The 27,450-nt window shown below is 42.5% G+C and overlaps 1 protein-coding gene across 4 annotated transcripts in view; it reads left to right on the forward strand.

Moving 5' to 3' along the window:
* PEX7 (peroxisomal biogenesis factor 7) overlaps positions 1-27,450 on the forward strand; it is a 504,207-nt gene that overhangs the window by 363,058 nt on the left and 113,699 nt on the right. The window lies entirely within an intron of this gene.

A 27,450-nucleotide genomic window follows, 5' to 3' on the forward strand; every position in this document is an offset into this window, starting at 1 on the left:
CAAATTAATATATTTGTTATTGGTGAATGTGGGCAAGATGAATTATTTTATTAGACGGGCAGTGAATGTATAATAAATATGTAAAGCGATGCATAAATTGACAGCGCTATATAAGTACCTAAAATAAATAAATCAATATTAGACAACATATTTCCTTTCTAGTGCTTCCTACTCCTTTCACTGTCAATTAGGGTAGGAGGTCACATTCTGTATCATTGTGAGCAAGATTCCTCACCTCTTATAGGGGACATAGTAAATCGGTGGAATTGGGAAATACACAAAGTGATGTTAGCTTTCACCTAAAATTTAAATATTAGTATTTGGTGGACTGACTGAAATATTATTTTTTTTTATGTGATCACCTATCGGAATGAACTTACACTTCAAACACAGCAGAAGGCTGAAAATGGGCATATATGTGTGTATTTTTGTAGTCAATATAATTTAGGCTCCGTTCACATCTCTGCGTATGGGGGCGACAATCGCGGTAAAAACACACAAATAGAATCGCGGGCCTTTCCACCAAAAGAAGCTCCTGTATTTCTTTTGGGCATCTTGCGATTCTGTTCGCGCATTTTTACAGCTATTGTCGCCCGACAGAAAATCACCCCGCGTTTGGGGTGCTATTAAAATCAACAGACGGAATGCAGAGATGTGAACTGAGCCCTATTGTTTAAAGCTGCATGTGTTTATTGTTTAGTAAGATAGAAAATAAGCAACATTCTCAGCTGTCATGTGCAGGTTTTTATATATGTACTCCAGCCTGTACTGCTTATTATTCTGGAGTTCTTTAATTACAGTTCTTGGTCTAAAGAGAGTTATTTAACTGGCAGCAGAAGTTAGATATTCTTTACATTCCTCATTTTCTTCTGTGCATTCCCCATTTGCAGTATTGTGCCTAGGTTCACAAACTGAAGAAAGACCATATGACAGAGGCCACAGGCTCCTACACTTTTGTCCTTCAGCTTCCACCTACACTTTTGTCCTTCAGCTTCCAGACCTTAATAAGCACAATTATCCAGAACTGTAAAAATGCAGTGTGTGTACTTAAAGGGGTTAGTTTACCTTTTCAGAAAAAATTAAAAGATAAACTAACACCCACATCATTCCCTCAGTCCCTGCTGTACATACCTCGGTGTGTGTAAGGAAGAATGAGCGCTAAAGGGTTTAGAGCTGCTAGCCCAAAAAAGAAGTCCAATCTCATAACACAATATACACACTATATGCAGTGGGGCAAAAAAGTATTTAATCAGCCACCAATTGTGCAAGTTCTCCCACTTAAAAAGATGAGAGAGGCCTGTAATTGTCACCATAGGTATACCTCAACTATGAGAGACAAAATGTGGAAACAAATCCAGACAATCACATTGTCTGATTTTTGAAAGAATTTATTTGCAAATTATGGTGGAAAATAAGTATTTGGTCAATATCAAAATTTCATCTCAATACTTTGTTATATATCCTTTGTTGGCAATGACAGAGGTCAAACGTTTTCTGTAAGTCTTCACAAGGTTGTCACACACTGTTGCTGGTATGTTGGCCCATTCCTCAATGTCGCTGGGCAAAATGGACTTTCAACTCCCTCCAAAGGTTTTCTATGGGGTTGAGATCTGGAGACTGGCTAGACCACTCCAGGACCTTGAAATGCTTCTTACGAAGCCACTCCTTCGTTGCCCGGGCGGTGTGTTTGGGATCATTGTAATGCTGAAAGACCCAGCCACGTTTTATCTTCAATGCCCTTGCTGATGTGAGGAGGTTTGCACTGAAAATCTCACGATACATGGCCCCATTTATTCTTTCATGTACACGGATGAGTCGTCCTGTTCCCTTTGTAGAGAAACAGCCCCAAAGCACGATGTTGCCACCCCCATGCTTCACAGTAGGTATGGTGTTCTTTGGTTGCCACTCAGCATTCTCTCTCCTCCAAACATGACGAGTTGTGTTTCTACCAAACAGTTCTACTTTGGTTTCATCTGACCATATGACATTCTCCCAGTCCTCTTCTGGATCATCCAAATGCTGTCTAGCAAACCTCAGACGGGCCCAGACATGTACTGGCTTAAGCAGGGGGACACGTCTGGCACTGCAGGATCTGAGTCCCTGGCGGCGTAGTGTGTTACTGATGGTAGCCTTTGTTACGTTGATCCTAGCTCTCTGCAGGTCATTCACTAGGTCCCCCCGTGTGGTTCTGGGATTTTTGCTCACCTTTCTTGTGATCATTTTGACCTCACGGGGTGAGATCTTGCGTGGAGCCCAAGATCGAGGGAGATTATCAGTGGTCTTGTATGTCTTCCATTTTCTAATTATTGCTCCCACAGTTGATTTCTTCACACCAAGCTGCTTGCCTATTGCAGATTCAGGCTTCCAAGCCTGGTGCAGGTCTACAATTTTGTTTCTGGTGTCCTTCGATAGCTCTTTGGTCTTCACCATAGTAGAGTTTGGAGTGTGACTGTTTGAGGTTGTGGACAGTTGTCTTTTATACTGATAACAAGTTCAAACAGGTGCCATTAATACAGGTAATGAGTGGAGGACAGAGGAGCCTCTTAAAGAAGTAGATACAGGTCTGTGAGAGCCAGAAATCTTGCTTGTTTGTAGGTGACCAAATACTTATTTTCCACCATAATTTGCAAATAAATTCTTTCAAAAATCAGACAATGTGATTGTCTGGATTTGTTTCCACATTTTGTCTCTTATAGTTGAGGTATACCTATTATGACAATTACAGGCCTCTCTCATCTTTTTAAGTGGGGGAACTTGCACAATTGGTGGCTGACTATATACTTTTTTGCCCTACTGTACACACTTTTGCAGAGCTCAGCTAAACTACTGTATTTATCAGCATATACCACGCACCTTTTCCCCCTGAAAATAGGGGGCAAATTACGGGTGTGTGTTATACCCCGATAGTGTATCTCGGAGGGGACGAGCGCCGCCAGAACTCATGAGCCGTCACCTCCTGTATAATCGGCTCTCACTCGGCTCTGACATCTCACACACAGTCCCGCCTCCGACACCGGCATTGGACCAGTGTTCTGTCAATCACAGGATCTGGTTCAATGCCGATCGCGGAGGCGGGACTGTGTGACTGCCGACTGAGAGCCGAGTAAACAGGAAATGGCGGCTCGGTGATTTCCTGCATGAGAGATGGTGAGGCTGCAGGCATCAGGCTGCATTGATGAGAGATGGGCGCATATCAGGCTGCAGATGGGCACATAGGCTGCATTGAGGCTGAAGATGGGCACAGATCAGGCTGCATTGAGGCTGCAGATGGGCGCATATCAGGCTGCATTGAGGCTGCAGATGGGCACAGATCAGTCTGCATTGAGGCTGCAGTTAGGCACATATCAGGCTGCACTGAGGCTGCAGATGGGCACATATCAGGCTGCATTGAGGCTGCAGATGGGCACAGATCAGGTTGCATTGAGGCTGCAGATGGGCACAGATCAGGCTGTAGATGGGCACTAATCAGGCTGCATTGATGGGCACTGACCATTATTTTGCTTCAAAGTGGTTTATTGTGAAAAAAACGTTTTTTTTTCCTGAAACTTCCATCTTACATTGAAGGTGCGTGTTATACGCCGATAAATACGGTATGTAAAAAAATTTGATAGTGCAAAAATACATAAAAAAACAGCAATTCATGTATTGTATAACAATACTCAAAACAAGTTTATATAGTGATATTCACATCTAAGTAATAAATTCATATATCACCCAATGGTGTTCATATATAAGTAAAAAAGGGTGTAACAGTTTAATGTATTAGAATGTCCAGAAGTTGATGTAAAAGCCACAGATGAATCACCATGATGTCCACTTCTAGACAACTATCAAGAAAGTGCGTCTTTAGTGCAAAAACAACATCACACAAAGCTTCCGCCTTGATCCCCACCCTGGATTCCCCTATACTGATCCGGTATGGCTGGATGACTCGTTTTGGGTGGAAAAGAACTCGCCACAAGGAGCTCAAGAGTGGTATGATAGTGTAGTATTTATTTTTAAATCGATAAAACATACAGCATTTGAAATCCACTTGGATTCAAAGTAATACAGAGCGACCGAACATATCAAAATGGCTGTTGATCCGGTACTCAGATAAGGCAGAGGGACATCAGCATATAGAGCTTCTCCCTACATGTTTCATGCGCATTTGCGTCTTCAGGGGACCACCTACATTAAAGTGGATGTAAACCCGAAAATGTTTAATTTTTTTTTATATCATACTGTAGAGTATAAGATTTCCTATCGTTTGAGCCCAGTCTTGCCACACAGAGTTAATCCAGCTCTGAGCAGTCCTCTTTTATTGTTCAGTGAGAAAAATCTTGACAAACTGAGAAAAACTTTGTCAAATCCTCCCCCTTGCTGTGAGTGACAGGTGATTTACATCTTGTGCACTGGCCTAAGACACAGGCATTATTTTTTAGTTTCCACCCCCACTCCTTTTCTTCAGCAGCTCTGCAAGGATTGGCTGTTCCACACCTCAGCATGATTTGGCATGCTGAAGTCATGTAGTTACTTTCCTGTCTTTTCACTGGATGTTAGAGATCATAGCAGAACTTCAGCAGAAGTTCAGTGTTAGAAATACACAGGAGAAATGCATATTGACAAGGGGAGTGTAGAGGTGGGTGGGGAGTCTACTGACATCACGACTCCACCCCCTGAGCTCCAGACAACAGACCCACCCACAGAATATGCAGTTTTTCGGGTCTAATAACAGACAGAGGGGAGACATTTGACAGATAAAGATACATGCAGGAGGCATGTATATCCTTATAGATAACCCCTATGGCAGTAGTTTAGAAAGGATGCCATTGGGTTTACATCCACTTTAACTTCTGGACATTCTAATACATTAAATAATTGCACCCTTTTTTACTTATATATGAACACCATTGGATGAAATATGAATGTATTACTTAGATGTGGATATCACTATAGGAACTGTTTTGAGTATTGTTGTACAATACATGAATTGCTGTGTTTTATGTATTTTTGAACTGATACCTCTGTGTGTGATGAGCTGTCAGTGCCCACACTGCCTATGTAGCAATCTTAAGATTTTGTATTCCCGCTCTTCTCCTTCTTCCCGCAGTGTTTCCTGGACAGATCAGAGCGATGCTCTGTGCTGGCACTGACCAATTACACTCGCTCTAATCCATCCTTGAAGCTCTGCAGAAAGAAGGGGAAGAAGAGCAGGGGTTTCAAATCCCGGGACTGCTACGACTTTTGCAAGTGTCCTATGTGTATGGACATTTTTACAGCCCCCCTGATGAAGGGGGTATGTCCTGACCCCCCAAAATGTATTGGTTCTAAAAAATATTTTTTATCCTATTTTGGAATAAACTTGCGTCTGCATGATCGATGTGATGCTTTAACATTTGACTTTCTCATTTTTGTTAGTTGCTGGGTCCACCTAACCATATTTCGAATTTCTTGCCGGATTGCTGCACTAGGGGTTAATGCTGATAGAGCCCTGATGTATTTTCACTGAGCAGAGTGTTGCACTGCATGCTTTCTTTTCTGCTGTGACAGCATAAAGAGCCTACCACAAGAGACACATGGAACTGTGATCTCTGATCTGTCCATACTGCTTTTCTACAGTGATACTTGGTCACCTCTGACTATTTGACCCTCTGGTCTTGAGCATGCGGTCTATATTCCATGAGTACTTGAGGCCTTGCCTCCTACCTTTAGCCTATGTTTAGCCTACTGAACCTGCAACATGTCTGATACTAGACCTGGGGGGGTGTCACTTCTGCTGTCCCGAGGTCTCTCCAACACATTGTCAACTTGTTAGTGTCCCATAACCTGAGGACATGTAGTTTTAGAGTCTCTCTTCTTCATGGAGTCCTTCTTTGCTCTGTTGAGTGTTGTTTTGCCTTTGCTGCAGTCACACTGGAATTTATAATTCAGACTGCCAAGTTGATTTCTGATTCTCATCGCAGAGGCCGCAAGTGCTCTACTGCCTTCATGCAGTGCCTGATCTACCTGCAGCCCTAGTTGTGTCCAAGTCTTCGGACGTAGAGACTGTTTCTTATTCTGAATCACTTAAGTCTTTGGTGCGTTTCCCCCAAAAGTGTTAGTCTTCTATTACTAAGTTGAGGGAGACATTTTGGGACTTATTGATTCAGTGTTCCGTACCCTATAGCTGGAGGACCAGTTTGTTGCTTCTACCACAGCTGTTTCCAGCCTTGGGTCTCACAGGGCACCTAAGGCCTTCACAACCTTGGTGACCTCCATTGGGTGCTTTCTGTGTTCTTGGAAGAGTAATCATCCCAGCCCTGCTGCAGATCTTTTTCAGGATTTTTACTTTAACCAATTAACTGTTCCTAGACCCAAAGGGGACATTTGCCTCATCGTGAACCTTAGGGCCCTAAATGCTTACTTTCATGTCCAAAAGTTCCATATGGAATCAGCAAGGTCAGTTATGGCCTGCCTTCGCCAGGGGGACTCTTTGGCCTTAGTAAACATAAATGCCTACTTGCATGTACTTCTCTTTCTTGCTTATTAAAGCATTCAGTTTTTTTGTTGTGGGGCCTCTGCCTGCCCTTAACACCTTGGGTGTTTGCTAAGGTGCAGGCTGCAGTGGTGGTCCTCTTACACCTTTACGGTATCTCATTAGTGGGCTACGTGGATGACCTTCTCTTGAGGAAAGAGTCTGTGAGGGCTCTGGAGTATAACATGTCCCTAACCGTCCAAATAATACAGCGGTTTAGTTAGATCCTAATCCTCTAAACATTGTGGTTGGTTCCAACCTGTTGCTTGGAATATATAGAGCTTGTCCTGGACACTTACTAGACCAGGGTGTTCCTACCTCAGGAGAAGCTTCAGACTTTCTACTCCCAGGTTTGTGTGCTCCAATCCAGGAGCTGTACGATTGTGGACCTTTTGGCCATTAGATTCAACAACAAACTAAGTAGGTTTCAGCCAGATCCGTGGATTCACTGGCGGAAGCAAAGAATGCACAAGGGTCTTTGTGGAATCGGTACAGTTTTATATATGTCTTTCCTCTCCTGAACCTGCTTCTTCGACTACTTACAGTATTAAGCTGGAGGGCATTCCAGGGGTTCTCATAGCCCTTGTGGGTTCTACCAGTCTGAATCAGCTGTCCCAAGGATCAGTTTGCCACCTTTTTTCTTGGTCACTGGATTTAAGGGACAGGGACATTACTGAGAGTGTTATTCCTACAGTACTCAAAGCAAGTAAGTCGTCCATCAAACATGAACAGCATACGTATGAATCCAGGGGCTTTCACCCCAGTAGTTTCTCAGTGGGTCCTTTCTTTCATTTAGTTGGGTCTGGACCAACACTTAACCTTTAGTACCATCAAGGTCTAGATCTCTGCATTTGCTATTCTGTTTCAGATACCGCCCACTTTCTGATCAAAACTTTAGTGCAAGAGTACCTTTGTGGCTCCCTTGGTCAAATCTCCTTTGCCTTTGTAGAATTTATATCTTGTCCTCAGAGTGTTTCAGAAGCCCCATTTGAACCTATCACCTATGATAGGCAAGTGTCCAAACTGGCATCTTTTCAAGCAGAGAACATTTTTAGATCCTGCAGAATAGCACAATGGCGTTAAAGTGTATTCAAAACCGATTCATGAAATTTGAGCTGGGCACATATATCTGCAGTGTTTTTTTTATCTCTCTTCAAAGCACTGTGTCCCATAGCTTTGTCCTGCTCCGTTCTTCTGTTATCAGCCTTATAACTTTTGACAAGCGCTCTGAGATGGGAGCCTAAAGTGTGTGTCGGGGGAGGTTGTTATAAATAGATTAGCACACTGATAAACTATACACAGCCTGCATGAGTGTGTGTGTGTGGGGGGGGGGGAGGGGGCTTTCCTCCAATCAGCTGTCTCACAGTGTCTAGCAATAATCCCCTCCTAGAGGGGAATCAGGAAGAGAAAATTCTAATAGAATGTGCACTTTCTAAACAGTATATCAAGCTGGAGACAGCAGATAATGTAAAACTTCTGTAGTGAGATTTGTTCTATCTCTGTGTATCACCTGAGGCTGTTCACTTCACTGGGTAGATGGAGGGTTTACATCCACTTTAAGGCCTGGGGCTTCCTTTGTTCCTACCTAAGGCTGTCCCTGCCTAGTGCATTAACCAGGATATTGTCCTTCTGTCCTTGTGTTTGGCTTTAGTTTATGAGAAGAAGATTAGTTACCATTCTTTGGATGTGGTCAGGGCTGCTGTTTGGTTTCTCTCTCAGCCACGGCCTCTTTTAGGAAGGCTGATTCCATTTTTGTCTTTCAGGATGGGCCTAGGACTCTGGTTTTTCGTTTCTCAGTTTCTAAGTTGTTCAAGCAGACTATTGCTCAGGTCTGTAGTCTGAAAAATGAGGTTCCCCTTTTTCTTTAAGGGCTCACTCCGCTAGGTTTGAGACGCCAGCTTCTGGTGTAAAGTCTTTCACATGGCTGTTTGAGCTACAGGCAGTCCCTTGCTCTTGTTTTTGTTGGGCCTGTTAGCTTTCTATTTTGCGTGTTTTGCCTACCCCCATTTGGGCTGCTTTTGACAATCTCAAAGGTATTTGAATTCTGGTGTTCGTCAGAGGACGAGAGAGAAAATAGGATTTTTGTACTCGCAATAAAATCCACTTCTTGGAGTCCATTGAGGGAAACTGATCCAACCCCTCTGAGTTTATAAATATGTTTTTGGTAGTGCCTTGCTACTATACTGAGGCATGCTGGTAGTATGAGTAGTTGTATCCAGACCTAGGCTTTTTGTGAAAAAGTTGCTAAAGAACCTACACTAATGGGGCGTACACACGGTCAAACTTTTCGGCTACAAAAGTCCGACAGCCCGTCCGACAAACTTTCGACGGACTTTTGGCGACTTTCTAACGAACGGACTTGCCCACATACGATCACACAAAAGTCCGCCGGATTTGTACGTGATGACGTACACCGGACTAAAATAAAGAAGTTGATAGCCAGTGGCCAATAGCTGCCCTAGCGTGGGTTTTTGTCCCTCGGACTAGCATACAGGCGATCGGATTTCGGGGTCCGGCGGAGTTACGACGTAAAGATTTGAAGCATGTTCCAAATCTAAAGTCCGTCAGATTTGCGACTGGAAAAGTCTGCTGAAAGCCCGGGGAAGTCCACACACGATCGGATTGTCCGCCGGATTTGGTCCGTTGGCGTCCGTCTGACTTTTGTAGCCGAAAAGTCCGACCGCGTGTACGCCCCATAAGAATTCCAGATGCATTAAAGCAAAAGGTGTCTTACAGCCACAGAATAAGTAGGAAAGGCTGTCCTTTGTTAGCATGCTGCAAAATGGAACCCTTGCACTCTCTCCCTGCTTTAATTGGAGAGCTTTAGCTCAAGCTGTAGGCGGTATGCCGATCTGCTGCAGAGAGACCACACAAAGAGCAGGGGTCCCACTCTGCAGCATGCTGGCAGGGGACAGGCTTTTCTTTTTAGGCTGTGGCCATTGTTTTGATGCACCTGGAATGTACAGTATTTCGATGATTTAAACTAATGATTCAATTGGGTGTAAATAAATGAAATGGAGTGTGCAGGCAGTTGATTGAGCATTGAGCCATTCATTTCATCCCCAGCCTCCCAAACTTTTTTATGATGTCACAATCACACACATGCTAAGGCCAGTTTGGGTGACAACCGATACATATGATCTACATGTAAATATGGTCTCTGGTGGGAGTTGAACGCAAGTTCCCAGTCTAGCAAGGCATCAATGCTTTCCCACTATGTTCCCCATGTTTAGCAAAATTGAACCCAAGCATTTTAGAAATTATAGGTAAAAGACATCTAAAATGTGCAATAGACTAGAACCTGGTATGTTTCCCAGACGACCACAGGAATAGAACCTTCGTTTCATGCCTTCAGTTTTCCATCTAAATTCTTCACATATAAATGAGAGCTCCTGCCTGTCACATATGTCTCTAGCTTTAATTTAGTACACTGTTGATATTTACTACCAAATAAAATAATTAGTCTGAGTGACTTGATCATTCCATCTAGGAATGTCAGCATTTCTTTCTAATTGCTAAAGTGCACAAATAACATTTGTCATTTAGAGGTTTTTTTTAAGAACTGCAGGATACCTCCATTAAAACAATTAAGTTGTGAAGAATTGACTTCTGTGCATTGCACTGTACTCCCCTCTGGTACTCGCTGTTCTGCAGAAAGCATCATGTCTGGTATCTCTGAAGCAAACAGCCCCTAAAGCTGATAAACAATTTATCTTTTTCTGTATTATGTACTTTTCTACCTTAATTATCAAAACTATTTACATTTTAACCCTTTCATGACTAAGCTATTTTTGAAATTTGGTGTTTACAAGTTAAAATCCGTATTTTTTGCTAGAAAATTACTTAGAACTCCCAAACGTTATATATATTTTTTTAGCAGAGAATCTAGAGAATAAAATGGAGATTGTTGCAATATTTTATATCACACACTATTTGTGCAGCAGTGTTTTAAACGCAAATTTTGGGGAAAAGGGACACTTTCATGACTTTTAAAAAATCTAATTTTTGTATAATGTGAAAGATGATGTTACACCGAGTAAATAGATACCAAACATGTCACGCTTTATAATTGCACGCACTCGTGGAATGGCGACAAACTACGGTACCTAAGAATTTCCATAGGCGAAGCTTGAAATTTTTTTTACGGTTACCAGGTTAGAGTTACAGAAGAGGTCTAGTGCTAGAATTATTGCTTTCGCTCTGACAATCGTGGTGAAACCTCACATGTGTGATTTGAACACCGTTTACATATGCGGGCGTGACTTCCGTATGCGTTTTCTTTGCTGCGCGAGCTCGCGGGGACGGGGGGGCGCTTTAAAAAAAAAAATTCTTATTTATTTTATTTAATATTTAAAAAATTGTGTTTAAAAAAAAAAATTTTTTTTTTATGACTTTTATTGCTGTCACAAGGAATGTAAACATCCCTTGTGACAGTAATAGGTGGTGACAGGTACTCTTTATGGAGGGATCGGGGGTCTTCAAAGTATTCAGATCGCCGAAAACGGCGATTCTGAATACTGTGTATTTTTTTTAAAACCGGCGCTATTGGCAGCCGAGTAAACGGGAAGTGACGTCATAACGTCACTTCCGCGTTTACAATTAGAAGGCTGGAACGAAGCCGCCCACAGCTTCGTTCCAGCCCGCCGCCAGAGGCCAGAGGCAGCCGATTGGTCACCGGGCCTCCCAGTTGAACGGGAGGCCCGGTAAGAGCGGCGGGAGGCGACGGGAAGGGGGGGGACGTCCCTTCCCGCTCCTCTGGTATAACAGCCGAGCGGCTTTTAGCCGCATCAGTTGTTATATTCGGATAGCTGATCGCCGGCTCTAAACAACGGTACCGGGATGATGCCTGCAGCTGCGGGCATCATCCCGATATAACCCCCGAAAGCCGAGTACGCACATCTGCGTACGCTCGGTGGGAAGTAGTTAAAGCAGACCTAGCATTGGCTATTTTTGATGTTGAGTGCGTGCATGGTAATGTGCAAATGTAAAGCTGGCCATACGCTAGAAGAATTTTGTTAGAAAGCTTTCATTTCAGGAACATTTGTGCAATCTTTCAATCAATAGTGTGGTCAAATCGCTGTTTGTTTTCGACCACAGTGACAAAAAAATTTGAAGAAACAATGCATATAAACGCAACTTCCTTCAAAGGAAGGAAATGCAAAGAAACCCATAAATAATGCCTAAAAATGGACTGCAGACATACCACAAATGCATGTAAGTGCGCATGCAAAACTGCACACAATTGGGGATTGTGGTGTAAACAAGGGTCGGTTCACATGTGTGCAGTCACTGCAGTGTGTTTTTAGCCTGTCGCATTTTTAGATGTGTTCTTCATCCATTTATTAATCTTTTGTGAGTCGCCCTCTTGTGATTTGCCTTGGGATTTGTTTTTGAACACCTTTTTCTGTGTTTTTAAAAGCAAGATGACTTTGGGTGTGTGCGTTCTTGTGTCACCATGCACATGCATCATGGCGTCCATGCGTCATGAAGCCTGACGCCCACTCTCAGGCATTTGGTGGCCATTTTGAAGAGCATATAACCACATGTTCGGTAACGGGCAAATTTAGCCTCTAATGCAGCTGTTTTGAACTGGCTTTGCTTTATATGCACATAATTTGAACTTTGTACACTCTCTGGATGCCCTTTATGGATTTAATTTTTCTGCACTATCTGGGTCTCTTTTATATGTGGTCTTTAAACTGTATTCTTGTTATTGTATTGGAATTTGCCTTGCACTGGTATAATGGGAGGTTTGAATAGAACCGTTACTACAAGTTCTATAGTCACAGATGGGATCCAAGATTTTTCTTGGTGATGTCTAGTGGTATCTGAAATTCATTTTCCTCTGGACACTTGCGCCTTTATGATATCTGACATTCAAAATGGTGTTACCAGATGCTAGGTCAGAGATGATACAATCATATAAATCCTGCCTATGCAGTTTCTGGCAGTAATCACAAATGTCTGACATTCAGTATATCACCCCTTGCTGCAGTCCTCCACCTTGCTACAAAGTTATAATGTTGCAATCGGATCAGTACGAGAGAAGAAGCTAAGTTCCAAGTTGAAGCAGAGGCTAAACATGCAGCTGGAATTAGAGGAAATCCCCAAGGCCAAAGCAACAATTAAAAGTGGTTCTAAGGCTGGGTTCACACTGCTGCGGTGCGGGAACGCTGCGAATCTACTGGGGGTTCCCGCATCGCACCGACTCGCACGGCAGTTCACACTGCCATATGCGAACTGCTGGGGAGTGTCATACAATGTTAATGACACCCCCAGTTCAGCTCGCATATCGCACTGTGAACTAACAGTTCGGACATGAATCAGATCGCATAGGTGTGAACACCCATGCGATCCGATTCTTGTGCAAACAAAAAAAAGGTCCTGTGTGTGTTTGGACCAACTGCGGTGCGATATCAGCCATACTATCTGTATGGCTGATATATATGTATGTATCTGTACCGCACAGACATCGCATGTGATGTGAACAGCAGTGCGCTGCGAATCACATGCAATGTCTGCCATCGCAGCAGTGTGAACCCAGCCTTAAGGCAGAAGGTTTTTAAACCTTCTGTTTGCAGCAGCTCCCCTAATACTTACCTGAGCCCCATCTCAATCCAGTGATGTTGCACAAGAGCCTAGACTGTCCGGGACTCTCCCTCCTGATTGGCTGAGCTACAGCATCGGGCACCATTGGCTCTTGCTGCTGTCAAATCAGTGAATCAATGACAGAGAGGGGGCGCCCTGTTTGAATGCACACACAGAGCAGCAGCTCGTTTTGGGTGTCCCCATAGAAAGCTGCTTGCTGTGGGGGCAGGAGGGAGGGGCCAGGAACGCCGGCGAGGGAACTGAGAAGAGGTGGATCTGGGCTGCTCTGTGCAAAACCACTGCACAGAGCAGGTAAGTATAACAAGTTTGTTATTTGTAAACAAAAAAACCCCAAGACTTTAATATCACTTTAAGACCTAGTTTACGCTTTTAGTTGGGGGTTAATGCGCGTGGTTGTGGTGCTCACTTTTAGGGGTTTACTTGCCCTCTGAAAAGCAGTCTACTGTGGATCACTTTTCAGTGTAAATGACCAGTGAGGGTTGGGGGGGGGGTGTCAGCAGCAGACACAATCCAGTGTAAATGCAGAGACAGAGATACACTGTGAGGAGCTATGCAGGTGTGCGTGTCAGCAGGATGCAGAGAAACCGCAGTACGCTGATATTCGTAATGAAGACCTGTGCAGAGGGGCGTGTCAACACAAGTCTGGCAATTGGATTACAAGCAGGCTGTGCTCCCAAGCAGAATGCAAAAAAAAAAAAAAATTACCATGTTGGGATGGATTTGCTTCCATGCCTAGTGTGGTCAGTGTGAAACAGGAAAACCGGGGATCACCAGGTATTTCACACAAAGGAAACAGTACAAAGAGACTAAGATACTTTTTTTTTGTTTGTTTGTTTTGCAGATTTGCAGTATAGACTAGGATCCTTTTTAATACAAGTACATGGTAACACAGACACATATCAGAAACATGAAATGTTGGGGTAAGGTAAACTTTAATGAAGGTTCTTGAAGCCACAACAAGATGTCTGCAATTTGGTCGTATTGTTAGTTCGTTGCCCTCATTTCATCTTAAAGGCAGTTTTAACCAAAAAAGAAAAAGAACATTTTCTGAAATATTCAGTCAACTATTTGGATAGCATTGAGGCATTTTATGCCAATAGTCTAACCTATGTATATTATTGTTTACTAATAAATGTATTATGTTTTATATATTTCTTTGCGTGGTCTCCCATATTGAGCCAATAAAGTCCTGTTCTTTTTAGGTAGGGGTTGTGGCTTGGGAAAGTCAAACTCTCTTTTTTTTCTCTTAAAAACCTAGGCAATCAGGGAAAGATACCATAAGAGGTTGTAAGTATTCTCTCTTAGTGTTCCAGTCATTGGTAAGTTGATGCCAGTGACAGAATTGCTAGTGTGACATGACTCTTTATTATTAATTAAAGAGCCATTAATTAGTGCTGTGCAATTGCTTGGATGCTGCCAGGTGTTTGGCCAGCATAGTGGTTAGTTAAAGTATAAATTTAGTTTTCATTCTGCCTCATTGTACATTAGGTGTTAAAGCTGATAAAAAAATTCAGCACAAGGACAGTTATTTACCTTAACTGAGATGTGTCCCTTGTGCTGCTGTGTCCATGAATGAAATGGGTTCTATGGATGGAGGACAGGTAGATGATTGATCTATCCCTCCATTGATTGTGTTTCATTCACAGAAGCTGTAGTAACAGCTTCGATGAAAGGAGCAGCTGGGCAGAAAGGGCAGGCATAGACTGGCAGTCTTAATGAGTGCCTGTTCCAGCCCCTTATGTCTATTAACCTCCATCACACCAGAAGATGGTGGGGGTTGGGCATCAGAGGAGGAAAATTTCAGCAAAGGTGGACACAGTAGCCCAAAGAACACATATTACTGGCGGTATGTAATACCCCTTGTGCTGATTTTATTTTTTTCTTAGGTAAACTTAGGCTTTACTTCTTTCTCATTTGGAACCATATCACTAGACGAGGCTCTCCATCAGGATCAAAATTGAACTTGAACCCTTGGCCTGGCCATGTTTCTCAACTGCCGTACCCAGGCTTCCATCTTGCTAGGCCATGTTTTTTGAGCCTGTGGGAGAGCAAGCTGGGAGCTGCTCGGAATACTCCCTGAAAAGACTTGCAATTCCCACAGTGGCCAGCAGATGTCTCTGCGACTGGTGTGTGGCAACATTGTGCTCTCCCAGCTTTTTCCAAGCTGGTCTCTGTGTCACATAATTATTTGCGGGATGTTGGGTCACTGGGTCAAGGAGCATCCAGCCAAGGAGTTACTGCCTAAGATAGAGGTGCAACACCATGGGATCTTGCAGTGTGTGCCACAGAGGGGGCTCATGTCTAATGTGTAGGGGATGCAGTATGCAAGCCAGGGAGTGGCTGTGCAGGGAGGCCTTTGTGTAACAATGCCTGTTGCTGTCCTGCTGTGTGGGGAGCGGCCTATGTCACATTTTCAGTCCTGTAACTGACAAGCACTTGAAAAGTGATAGGATCTTTAGATTCGTTTTTTTTTTTTTTTTTTTTTTTTTTTGACTGTTGGGGCATGGAAGCTTTTTGAAGGAATTTACCAGGATCTGGTCTCACAAAGGTTGGGGACCAGTGATTTAAGTTTAGAACAATAGTTAAGCTTTGGTTTTAGGGGGTTAATTTACTAAAGTCAAATAGGCTGAAAGGCAAATATATATCCTAAAATGTGTGTTTTCTAAATCAAACCTTGTGCTTTAATTTCCAAGTTTCTGTACTTATATCGGATATATGCAATGCCTTACTCCAAAATACAGTGCTAAGTTTACATAAATACAGTTTTATATATTATCAGTGCTCCATATTAAATTTGTGCTTTAAATTTGAATGTAATGAAATTTAAAGCTCAAAACTAATTTGAAGCACTGATATTTGTATATAAAAATTTAGTTATTTATATACCTAGCATTGTATATTGATATAAAGACTATTCATTTTGCAAGAGAGTTTTCCCTTAGCATAATGAATAATATGCAGCTCTGCTGACTTTCATCATCCAATCATGTGTGATATTTTATTTTTAATTACCTTGCACATGTTTAGGTCATCTTTGTATAATTAATTTTTACCACATTCACAGAGCTAAGAGAAAATTTGTTTGCAAAGTCAACTGTTTTTTTGCCTTTAGTTAATCAACCCCAAAAAAGTCTAAGGAATGGCCAGGCTATTCCCTTGATTCTCAGAAAGAATGTTGTAATTGCTGTGTGGCATTTCAAAACATGTAATTATCTCATTGATCACACTAGTGTGAGATAAATAGAGACATTTTAGCATATAGGGCTCATTTACACCAGCAAGTCTGGTGGAAAGAGGCAGAAGCCGGGACCCAAGAAAAATCATAATTTGGAACATGAGGGGGTCAGGATCACGTAAGACGACAGAAGTCAAAACTAGAGATGATCAGAATAGGTTAACTTCCATCAGTGCTGACAAGAATAATAAATCCATTTTGCTCAGATACTATATTAGTGCTTTGAATCAGATAGAAATCCAGCTGACAAAGACATGGAACAAGCCTAAGCGCATGCGGGGAAATTCATAAAGGGTATCCTCTAGCATTCCATTAGGACATAGCACTGAAAGTTTTGGTGCTTGTGTCCAATTTATGTACCTGTTACAAAGAGGTACATTTATTTTTCCACACTGGACACTCCTTCCTTGGTGCACATGTTACCAACAGTGGTGCAAATGCTTGCCTGAATTAGGTTCAGGTAGTTCTTAAAAGTGGTTGTAAACCCCATTAATGAAATGTGACCTACACACATATATCTGTAGTGCTTACTTATCTCTCTCCAAATCTCTAAGTGTTGTCTCTCTCTGGTGCTCTTTTCCTCACTTATCAGCAAGAGTCACTTCTGACAAGTTCTCCAACTCATGAGATAACAGTAGCTGAAAATTTGTGTCAGGGAGGGAGCTTCCAGGAGATTAGCAGAAAGCTTGTCTATTCAGACTCTGTATGTTCCTTTGTTCCTCTGCATCTGCCTATGTGGAATAGGAGTGGGGGGGGTTTCTTACGCTTTCAAAAAGTGCACAAAATCCATGAGACATAATATAAGTCTAAGGCAAACCACAGCTGACCCACACCAAAAGCACACTAGGTAAAGAACAAGATGAAATACAGTATCTCACAAAAGTGAGTACACCCCTCACATTTTTGTAAATATTTTATTATATCTTTTCATGTGACAACACTGAACAAATTACACTTTGCTACAATGTAAAGTAGTGAGTCTACAGCTTTTATAACAGTGTTAATTTGCTGTCCCCTCAAAATAACTCAACACACAGCCATACATGTCTAAACTGCTGGCAACAAAAGTGAGTACACCCCTAAGTGAAAATGTCCAAACTGGGCCCAATTAGCCATTTTCCCTCCCCGGTGTCATGTAACTCATTAGTGTTACAAGGTCTCAGGTGTGAATGGGGAGCAGGTGTGTTAAATTTGGTGTTATTGCTCTCACTCTCTCATACGGGTCACTGGAAGTTCAACCTGGCACCTCATGGCAAAGAACTCTCTGAGAAACTGGAAAAAAAGAATTTTAGCTCTTCATAAAGATGACCTAGGCTATAAGAAGATTGCCAAGACCCTGAAACTGAGCTGCTGCACGGTGGCCAAGACCATACAGTGGTTTAACAGGACAGGTTCCACTCAGAACATGCCTCGCCATTGGTCGACCAAAGTTAAGTGCACTTGCTCAGTGTCATATCCAGAGGTTGTCTTTGGGAAATAGATGTATGAGTGCTGCCAGCATTGCTGCAGAGGTTGAAGGGGGTGGGGGGTTCAGCCTGTCAGTGCTCAGACCATACGCCACACACTGCATCAAATTGGTCTGCATGGCTGTCGTACCAGAAGGAAACCTCTTCTAAAGATGATGCACAAGAAAGCCCACAAACAGTTTGCTGAAGAAAAGCAGGCTAAGGACATGGATTACTGGAACCATATCCTGTGGTCTGATGAGACCAAGATAAACGTATTTGGTTCAGATGGTGTCAACCGTGTGTGGCGGCAACCAGGTGAGGAGTACAAAGACAAGTGTGTCTTGCCTACAGTCAAGCATGGTGGTGGGAGTGTCATGCTCTGGGGCTACATGAGTGCTGCCGGCACTGGGGAGCTACAGCTCACTGAGGGAACCATGAATGCCAACATGTACTGTGACATACTGAAGCCCAACCCGTGAACACCCAATAAGAGGATAATATGTGACCGGTCTAAACTACGTGGCATGTTCACCAATGCCAGGAGCCTGGCAGACAAGATGGGTGAACTAGAGATACTGTTGTACGAGAAGGATTTGGATTTTGTGGGAATTTCAGAGACCTGGTTCAACAGCTCTCATGATTGGCTGGCAAACATTCAAGGGTTTACCCTTTATCGCAAGGATAGAGAGGGTAAAAAAGGGGGAGGGATATGCCTATATATCAAGAATAATGTACAAGTGAATGTGAGAGATGACATCACTAAGGGAGCTAGGCAGAAGGTGGAATCCTTATGGGTAGAGCTCCAAAGGGATGAAGCTAAGGGGAGAATAATACTGGGAGTATGCTATAGGCCCCCTAACCTGAGGGAGGAAGGGAAGACAGATCTCCTATCACAATTTGGATTAGCAGCAAGGATGGGAAGTGTTATCATAATGGGGGATTTTAACTATCCAGACATAGACTGGGCAGAGGGAACCGCGCATTCATCTAAGGCTCGCCAGTTCCTAATTGTCTTGCAGGACAATTTTATGGGTCAGATGGTAGACGCACCAACTAGAAATAAAGCGTTACTGGATCTACTAATTACCAACAATACAGACCTGATCACTGATGTGGAAATACGGGGCAATTTAGGTAACAGCGATCACAGGTCAATTGGCTTCAGTATAAATCACACAAATAGGCAACATAGGAATACAAAGACACTGAATTTCAAAAGAGCCAACTTCCATAAACTACAAGCCTTGCTAGAAGGCATAAATTGGGATAAAATCTTAGGAACAAAGAACACGGAGGAGAGATGGGTTTGCTTTAGGAGCATATTAAATAAGGGCATTAGCCAATGCATCCCATTGGGTAATAAATTTAAAAAGAGAGAACAAAAGTCCTGGATGGCTTAACTCCAATGTAAAAATGCATATAAAAGCAAAGGAGAAGGCCTTCAAAAAATACAAGGTTGAGAGATCATCATCAGCATTCAGACTTTATAAAGAATGCAACAAGAAATGTAAGGGTGCAATAGGGACAGCTAAGATAGAACATGAAAGACACATAGCGGAGGATAGCAAAAAAAATCCCAAGAAAATCTTTAAGTGTGTAAACAGTAAAAAAGGGAGGACAGACCATATTGGCCTCATAAAGAATGAGGAAGGACATCTGGTTACAAAGGATAGGGAGATGGCGAAGGTATTGAATTTATTCTTCTGCTCAGTCTTCATGAGGGAATCGGGGGGCTTCAGTAACCAAAACTGCAGTGTTTATCCTCATGACACATCACAGGAAGCACCTCCATGGTTAACAGAGGACAGAATTAAAATTAAACTTGGGAAACTTAACATTAATAAATCACTGGGACCAGATGGCTTGCATCCGAGGGTCCTTAGGGAACTCAGTCAAGTAATTGCCAGACCATTGTTCCTAATTTTTACTGACAGTCTACTGACTGGAATGGTACCAGCTGATTGGAGAAAAGCCAATGTAGCACCAATATTTAAAAAGGGCCCAAAATACATCCCCGGGAATTACAGACCAGTTAGCCTAACATCAATAGTATGTAAACTCTTGGAGGGGATAATAAGGGACTATATACAAGATTTTAGTAATGAGAACAGTATCATTAGCAGTAATCAGCATGGATTCATGAAGAATCGTTCTTGCCAAACCAATCTATTAACCTTCTATGAGGAGGTGAGTTGCCACCTAGATAAAGGAAGGCCCGTAGACGTAGTTTCTGGATTTTGCAAAAGCACTTGACACAGTTCCCCATAAACATTTACTGTACAAAATAAGGTCCATGGCATGGACCATAGGGTGAGTACATGGATTGAAAACTGGCTAGAAGGGCGAGTTCAGAAGGTGGTGATAAATGGGGAGTACTCAGAATGGTCAGGGGTGGGTAGTGGGGTCCCCCAGGGTTCTGTACTGGGACCAATCCTATTTAATTTGTTCATAAACGACCTGGAGGATGGGGTAAACAGTTCAATCTCTGTATTTGCGGACGATACTAAACTAAGCAGGGCAATAACTTCTCTGCAGGATGTGGAACCTTGCAAAAAGATCTGAACAAATGAATGGGCTGGGCAACTACATGGCAAATAAGGTTCAATGTAGAAAAATGTAAAATGATGCATCTGGGTGGCAAAAATATGAATGCAATCTATACACTGGGGGGAGAACCTCTGGGGGAATCTAGGATGGAAAAGGACCTGGGGCTCCTAGTAGATGATAGGCTCAGCGATGGCATAAATAAAAATAAAAAAGAAAGAAAAACCTGCGCTACCAAGCAGCAAAAATATTATTAAATAACTGCAGCTGCAACAAATACCACAAATATCAATGAGGTGAAAAAAACAAATAAAAGAAAAAATGTGCGCTTGCATTAAATAATGTAGATACTTATCTCCATATTCATGTATAAATACAACAAACAAAGAAATGAAAATAAAAAGATTGATTCTAAGAGGAAAAAATTCCAAAACAGAAATCGCTATGCTTCACAGCGAGTGGCGACATATGGATTAAATACTGATATATAAGCTCTTCAGTACAAATAATTAAAGTGCAAAAAATTAGTCCACCCAGGTGTATAATTGAGGATGTGAAATTTCAAAGAGGCGACATGAGTAGCAGAAACGCATGTCCACAGTTCATAAGTTGCATCCCATATGTATGTATAGAGGAACAGGGAGACGTGAAGGGACTTCCAGCCACCAGTGAATCCAAGGGGTAATAGCAGATGTATCCTTACCAGACACGGACCTCCTTTATAGCAAGGTCTTAGGGGCATGCAGATTTAGCCCTCTGCAGGGACAGGAGATGACAGCTCAACACACGACCAGAGATGATTCCGACACTTCCGCGTTGATGTAAACACTCCCTCGTCACAGAACTCGTGGATGGAGAAGGAGGGAGAGGGGAGAAAAACTCCAATAGTGTAGTAGGTATAAAAAGGTTTTATTGCCTCAAACAACCAGGCATCATATTGCAAAACATCCAAAAATATTAAAAGCCGGCAAAATTTAAATTTAAAAACAGCAGAAATGCCCATGCTGGGTTACATGGGGCTCTATGGCGAACTGGCGTACACTGGGTAGCCACGCCCTACATGTTTCGTCATACGTGACGTCTTCAAAGGGGCACGGGCAACGCAGTGAACCATTGCCATTTATATTATGCTTAATAACACCCAAGCCTCGTTTTTGACGAAAACCAGGCTTGGGTGTTATTAAGCATAATATAAATGTGCTAACACAGTGGAACTAGCACTACAACATATCCAAATTTGGGGTTCCTAGCATATGGGGCCCCAAAGTCGGGTCACAAAATGTCATTCTCTGCAGAGGCTTCTAGACGCAAACGCGGCTAAACGCGTGCTAGCGGCTAAACACATGTAGTGCTAGTTCCACTGTGTTAGCACACCAAATTTGGGGTTCCTAGCACCAAGTGGCTCCGAGATATGGGACCCCAAAGTCGGGTCACAAAATGTCATTCTCTGCTGCAGAAAAGTGCTTGACATTTTGCAACCCGACTTTGGGGCCCCATATCTCGGGGCCACTTGGTGCTAGGAACCCCAAATTTGGTGTGCTAACACAGTTGGTCTAACACTATAACATTATCCAAACGCGGCATGCAAACGTGGCAAAACGGGCGTTTCTAAACGCCGGTTTCAGCTTTTAAAAACATGTGTTCAGCAGAGTTTGCACCGGCGTCTCGTGTGCATGAGGCCTAACATCCACCAGCTCCATGTTGTTGTCATGGGGGAGTGGAAGAGGACTCCAGTGGCAACCTGTGAAGCTCTGGTGAACACAATGCCCAAGAGGCTAAAGGCAGTGCTGGAAAATAATGGTGGCAACACAAAATATTGACACTTGGGGCCCAATTTGGACATTTTCACTTAGGGGTGTACTCACTTTTGTTACCAGTGGTTTAGACATTAATGGCTGTGTGTTGAGTTATTTTGAGGGGACAGCAAATTGACATGTTATACAAGCTGTACACTCACTACTTTACATTGTAGCAAAGTGTCATTTCTTCAGTGTTGTCACATGAAAAGATATAATAAAATATTTACAAACATGTAAGGGGTGTACTCACTTTTGTAAAATACTGTAAAGGGAAGTGAGCCCCTGTCAAGCTCTGGGTGCTTAACAGATGCTAGATGTTTGTTTGCATTGTTATTTCTAAGCCCAGGCTTACCAGGGCTGTCCTGATATTTAGGAAATGCTAAAAGTTCTCTTTTTCGATTTTTCTTTTTTAATGTATGCTTGCAAAAATGAGCTATGTTTGCTTTTTGAAGACTATAAAATGGTGTGCACAAAGACTCAGATTTAAAAGATTGGAGTTTCAGTCTGCTCCTCCATATTGATTCGCCATTTCATGTGTTAAGCATTGCGATTGCCCTTCTCCTCTAGCTTTCTACATTTAAATCTCATTGCTTTTGCTCACATTGGTGATGTGGAAAGAGCTATCACTTTGCTAATTGCTCCTTTCAGGTAGAAAAAGCCAGAAGCCCAACTGTGTCCTGTTTAAGTGCTTCACAATGCTTTCCTTAACCTCTGCCAGTGCTGACTCAGCTTGTGTCTGCAATAAATTGTTTAATTTTTCCTTATATCTAAAACATGTTCTTACAAGAGGGCGTTTTATTTATGAGATCCTACCTAATGTCCTCTGCTGAGTAAGTGCCAGCTCCCAGTAATATTAAGACACTCATTTCCCTGCACATTAAAATACTAAATAGGCAGACTTCTTAAAATGATCTTTGTCCGACTTATATAAAATGCCAGTAACAATGAATCAACGCTGTGTTTTAAAATATTGAAGGACATTTTATCATGGCCTGACACTGAAAATCTGAGTCGGCATCATGGGAAATGGATTCTTTTATGTGAATAAAAATGTACAGTTACTTTTAAAATCCATTTTTGTTGTTACCACCTAAATAACAAACACTGTTGGCATATACTGTAAATATCTATAGTAAAGTAGAGTTTATATTTTTTATTTTTTTCCCACAGTTCTCCTAGATTGTAAGCTCTAAGGAGCAGGGCTATCTGATTCCCCCTGTATTGAATTGTTTTGTAATTGTACTGTCTGCCCTAATGTTGTAAAGCGCTGTGTAAACTGTCGGCGCTATATAAATCCTGTATAATAATAATAATTGGGGAAAAAAATGACATTCCTCCCCAATGAGGACCCTTTGGATACAAACAGCTGGCAACCTGATATGGGTGGGGAGCAAATGCTTACCATATAAAGGAGAAGAAGTTATGACAATGCCAATGTGCTGACATAGTCCAGCAGGGGAGAACTTATGAAGGGAAGGCAATGAGAATTTAAGTGTAGTAGTGGCAGGTAACTACAGGATTTTAAGAGCGGATTGTGTTTCTGGCAAGGATTACCAGGTTTTTTACAGCACCTACAATTTTAAAGTAATGTAACATGCAGAAATGTTTGTTTATTGGAAAGCTGTGCTGAATAGGTTTTTTTAGACAAAATGGTGCATATCTACTCAAAAATTACTTGACCATTATCTCTATAAAAAATATATACCTTCTTCAAACCACCATCCAATGTTATGTATATGTTAATCAGAAAGAGAGAGGAAACACTTCAGGACTTTAGTGTTTAAAGTAAGATAAAACACAATTTCTTGGTCGTACAGTACAGGATCTTTAATCATTACTGTGGATTATATTCATCTACTTTCAGCTGCAGGGACATCCCCCTGTATGACTTCTGCCACTTCCAGCTACAGCTAGTCTTAGTTTTTGCTAGTGTCCTTAAAGCGGTTGTAAAGTCACTAATCACAAATCCTAGAATCCCCTCTGTTACAGGAAGGTATACTGTGCAGTGTATACGTTTTATTAAAATTATTCTGCAAAATACCTTATTTTACAGCACTGCTGTATGGTCACGTGACCCCCCAGCACTCTCCTTCTCCGGTCCAAGGAAGGGGTTGAGATTACCCTCTGATGTCAGCCATAAAAAGAGGGGGAGAGCAGCGGGAGGTCACGTGAGCACACAGTGGTACTCTCAGTATATCTTCCTTTAACAGAGGAGATTCCAGGATTTGTGATTAGTGATTTTACAGCCACAGCGGAATAGCAGCGGGAGGGGTGGGGTGGAGATGGCTCTCACACACACAGACTCTTGAGCTGACAGGCAGGGTGTAAGGGGGAGAGATTGTGGGATGACGGAGGCATGTAAATTAACCACTGTATCGTGGATCAGCAGCCATGATGACAGTGGTCAGCACACTAAGGGGGACACAGGAACAGGCAGGATCAAACAGGTATATTTAACAGCATAAAGAGGGACAAATTACACAGCACAAGCATTATGCTGTACATCCTTCTTTAGGCTGGGTTCACACCTATGCGAATTGGATGCGGGTTTCTCCACATCCAATTCGCATAGCAGGAGAATGTGACCGGCTCTCTATGGAGCCGGTTCACATATCTCTGGGGCGGCTGCGGAGCGCACTGCACAGAAATGCCGTGCGTCTTTGGCTCCGCTTCAGTGCCGAATTCAGGCAAAGATTCTGCCCTGATCGTCCCTGAACCGGAGAATAGGGACGCACAGCGATCCTGTGAAATCCGCAGACAGTTCCAGTGTGAACCAAGCCTAAAATGAAGAACATATTGAAGAAGCAGGGTCGGCCTGAAATGTTGCTGAGGCAGTGGATTCTGCCTAGGCACTCCCCTTGGCACAAAGTGCAATGCATGGTGTGAACTGCAGAGTGCTTTACAGGTCTAGGGCTGTGGTCTGCCAGTGGTAGAGCCCTGTCTCTGAAGACTCTGTGGGGGTATGCCCATTGTGGAGAGAAATGCCAGGATAAGTGCAGGATGGAAGCCAATTTAACCTGCAACTACACCTGTTAATGGTGTTTTAAAGTGATTTTAAAGGTTATAATTTTTTTTTAAATAAACATGTTATACTTGCCTCCCCTGTGCAATGGTTTTTGCACAGAGCAGCCCCAATACTATTCTTTGTGGATCCCCCACAATGGCTCCTGCTGCTGTGTGAACCAATGAGGAGAGAGAGACCCGGAAGAGCATGCATGCAGATTAAAAAAAAGTCTGCCTTTAGAATCACTTTAACCATTATTATTATTATTTTTAATAAAATATTTGTTGCAGAAAGCAATATGTATCCAGATTATGTTTTGCTTTGAGTACAATGCTGTTGAAAATAACAGTAATCCACTGTGGAACACTAGAGGCGCATTTAACCCCGTAGGGGAAAAAAGCGCAGTAAGACCATCTTATTTTTAGGAGGTCCAACCCAAAAGCGAGAGTGCTTTTTGAATGGAGTGATTACTTACATTTCAAGCATTATGGCACTTTATAGTATTTCACTAGGATATGTATTAATGTGTTAGGTGTGTATACAGTATATAGCGTTAACATTAGCACTGTACTCATTGTAAAAGTGTTTGCTTAAAAAGGTGTGTGAATCACAGAGGAGTACTGTCTGGCTTAGGTAGGAGTTATGTAATTATATTAGCAGAACAAGTGGATTCTCAAAAAAACAAAAAAAACAAACTACACAAGCTCCCTCCAGCGTTGTGACCAGTCTCCCACAGCTGCTGTGTGAGCTGCTACCAGCTCCAGTTGCAACCTCCTAAATGTACTGTAGGAGTTAATGCCCTTGTATTGTATGTGATGACACAGAGACTCTGCCCATAAACTGGAGCTTCGAGCTTCCAAATCCAATGGCGTCCCTAGGGGGGGCCAGAGCCCTGACCCCCCCAACATTATGCTGTCCCCCCCCCCCCCCCCCCCAATTAAAAAAAAATTGTATTTTTACAAAAAGGCAATGTCTAAGAGGGAGAGCGTCCCCAGTCAGCTCCTGCGGGTGATTCCTCCCCCCTCCCTCTGCTCACTGACACTGCATAATGCGAGCGCTCACACAACCACGGCCCCCCGATCTGCTCCTTCCCCTGCATCCTCATTGGCAGGGTGAAGAGTGAGTTGTAGGAAGGACTCCACCAGGACTCTCAGTTACTGAAAAAAAACAGACTGATTTCTCCCGTCCTTAGGACAGGAGAACCAGCCTGTAAATTCCAAGAGATGCCAGACCAGCGCTGTCAATAGCAGGGACAGGACAGCAAGAGGAGGCTGGGGAACCCCACAGTGGCAGAACACCAGGGCCCGGTGGCAAGACAACCTTTGCAACCCTGATAGTTCTTCCACTGCTTTGGACCCTTATATTTTCTTGGTATGCTGGTGACATATATCTCTTGTTTTCTGCCACCCTGGGGGGGGCCCAATACAGTAGGAAGGGAGCTCACTGCAGAACATGTGAAAGGGCCGTTGTGGGATCGTAGTAAAGGGCCCCAGGATATATATATATTTTCATTTTATAGTTGCCCCCCTACTTTTGTCCCTGTCCCCCCATGTGCCCCCCCTAAATTTGAAGACTGGAGACGCCACTGACCAAATCTGTAAGTGCTTCATGGACTTTTAAACATCTCTTTCTTAAATTTATAAGACTGCTACTTGGCCTTCTGATCACAGGTTCTACTGGGTGGATGTTCAAGTCTCCTCAGATGCCAGTTTCAGGCAAAAAGTGCTACACGCTACTGTTTCCGTCTGTCAAGCATTTCTTGGCACATCTGTTACATGGGACTGTTGGCATTTGTTTGCTTGTTGCCTACCTCTCAGTTGGATTGCTTTTTGACATCCCATGTTAATGACTAAAGATCCTGTTTAACAGACTGTATGACTAAGAAAATAGGAATTTACTGTGTGTGTGTGTATAAATATATATATATATATATATATATGAATAATAATATTCAGAGCTACTGTTAGTCGCACCAACTCAGTAATGGAATAAATTCTATCCAGTAGAAGTGCTAGTGACATCTCGTCATTTTATTGTATGCAGTAGGATCATAAATATTTTGGGGATCAAACTGTGCTGACTATACATAAGCATGCTCATGTTACCAAAATACAGTGCCTTGGAAAAGTATTCATACTCTTTGAAATTTATTTCACGTTTTGTCATGTTACAACCAAAAATGTAAATGTACTTTATTGGGATTTTATGTGATAGACCAACACAAAGTGGCATATAATTGTGAAGTGGAAGGAAAATAATAAATGGTTTTCAAAATTTCTTACAAATAAATATGTAAAAAGTGTGTCCTGCATTTG

This window comes from Aquarana catesbeiana, linkage group LG04 (genome assembly GCF_042186555.1).
Source record: "Aquarana catesbeiana isolate 2022-GZ linkage group LG04, ASM4218655v1, whole genome shotgun sequence".
Classification (NCBI taxonomy): Eukaryota; Metazoa; Chordata; class Amphibia; order Anura; family Ranidae; genus Aquarana; species Aquarana catesbeiana.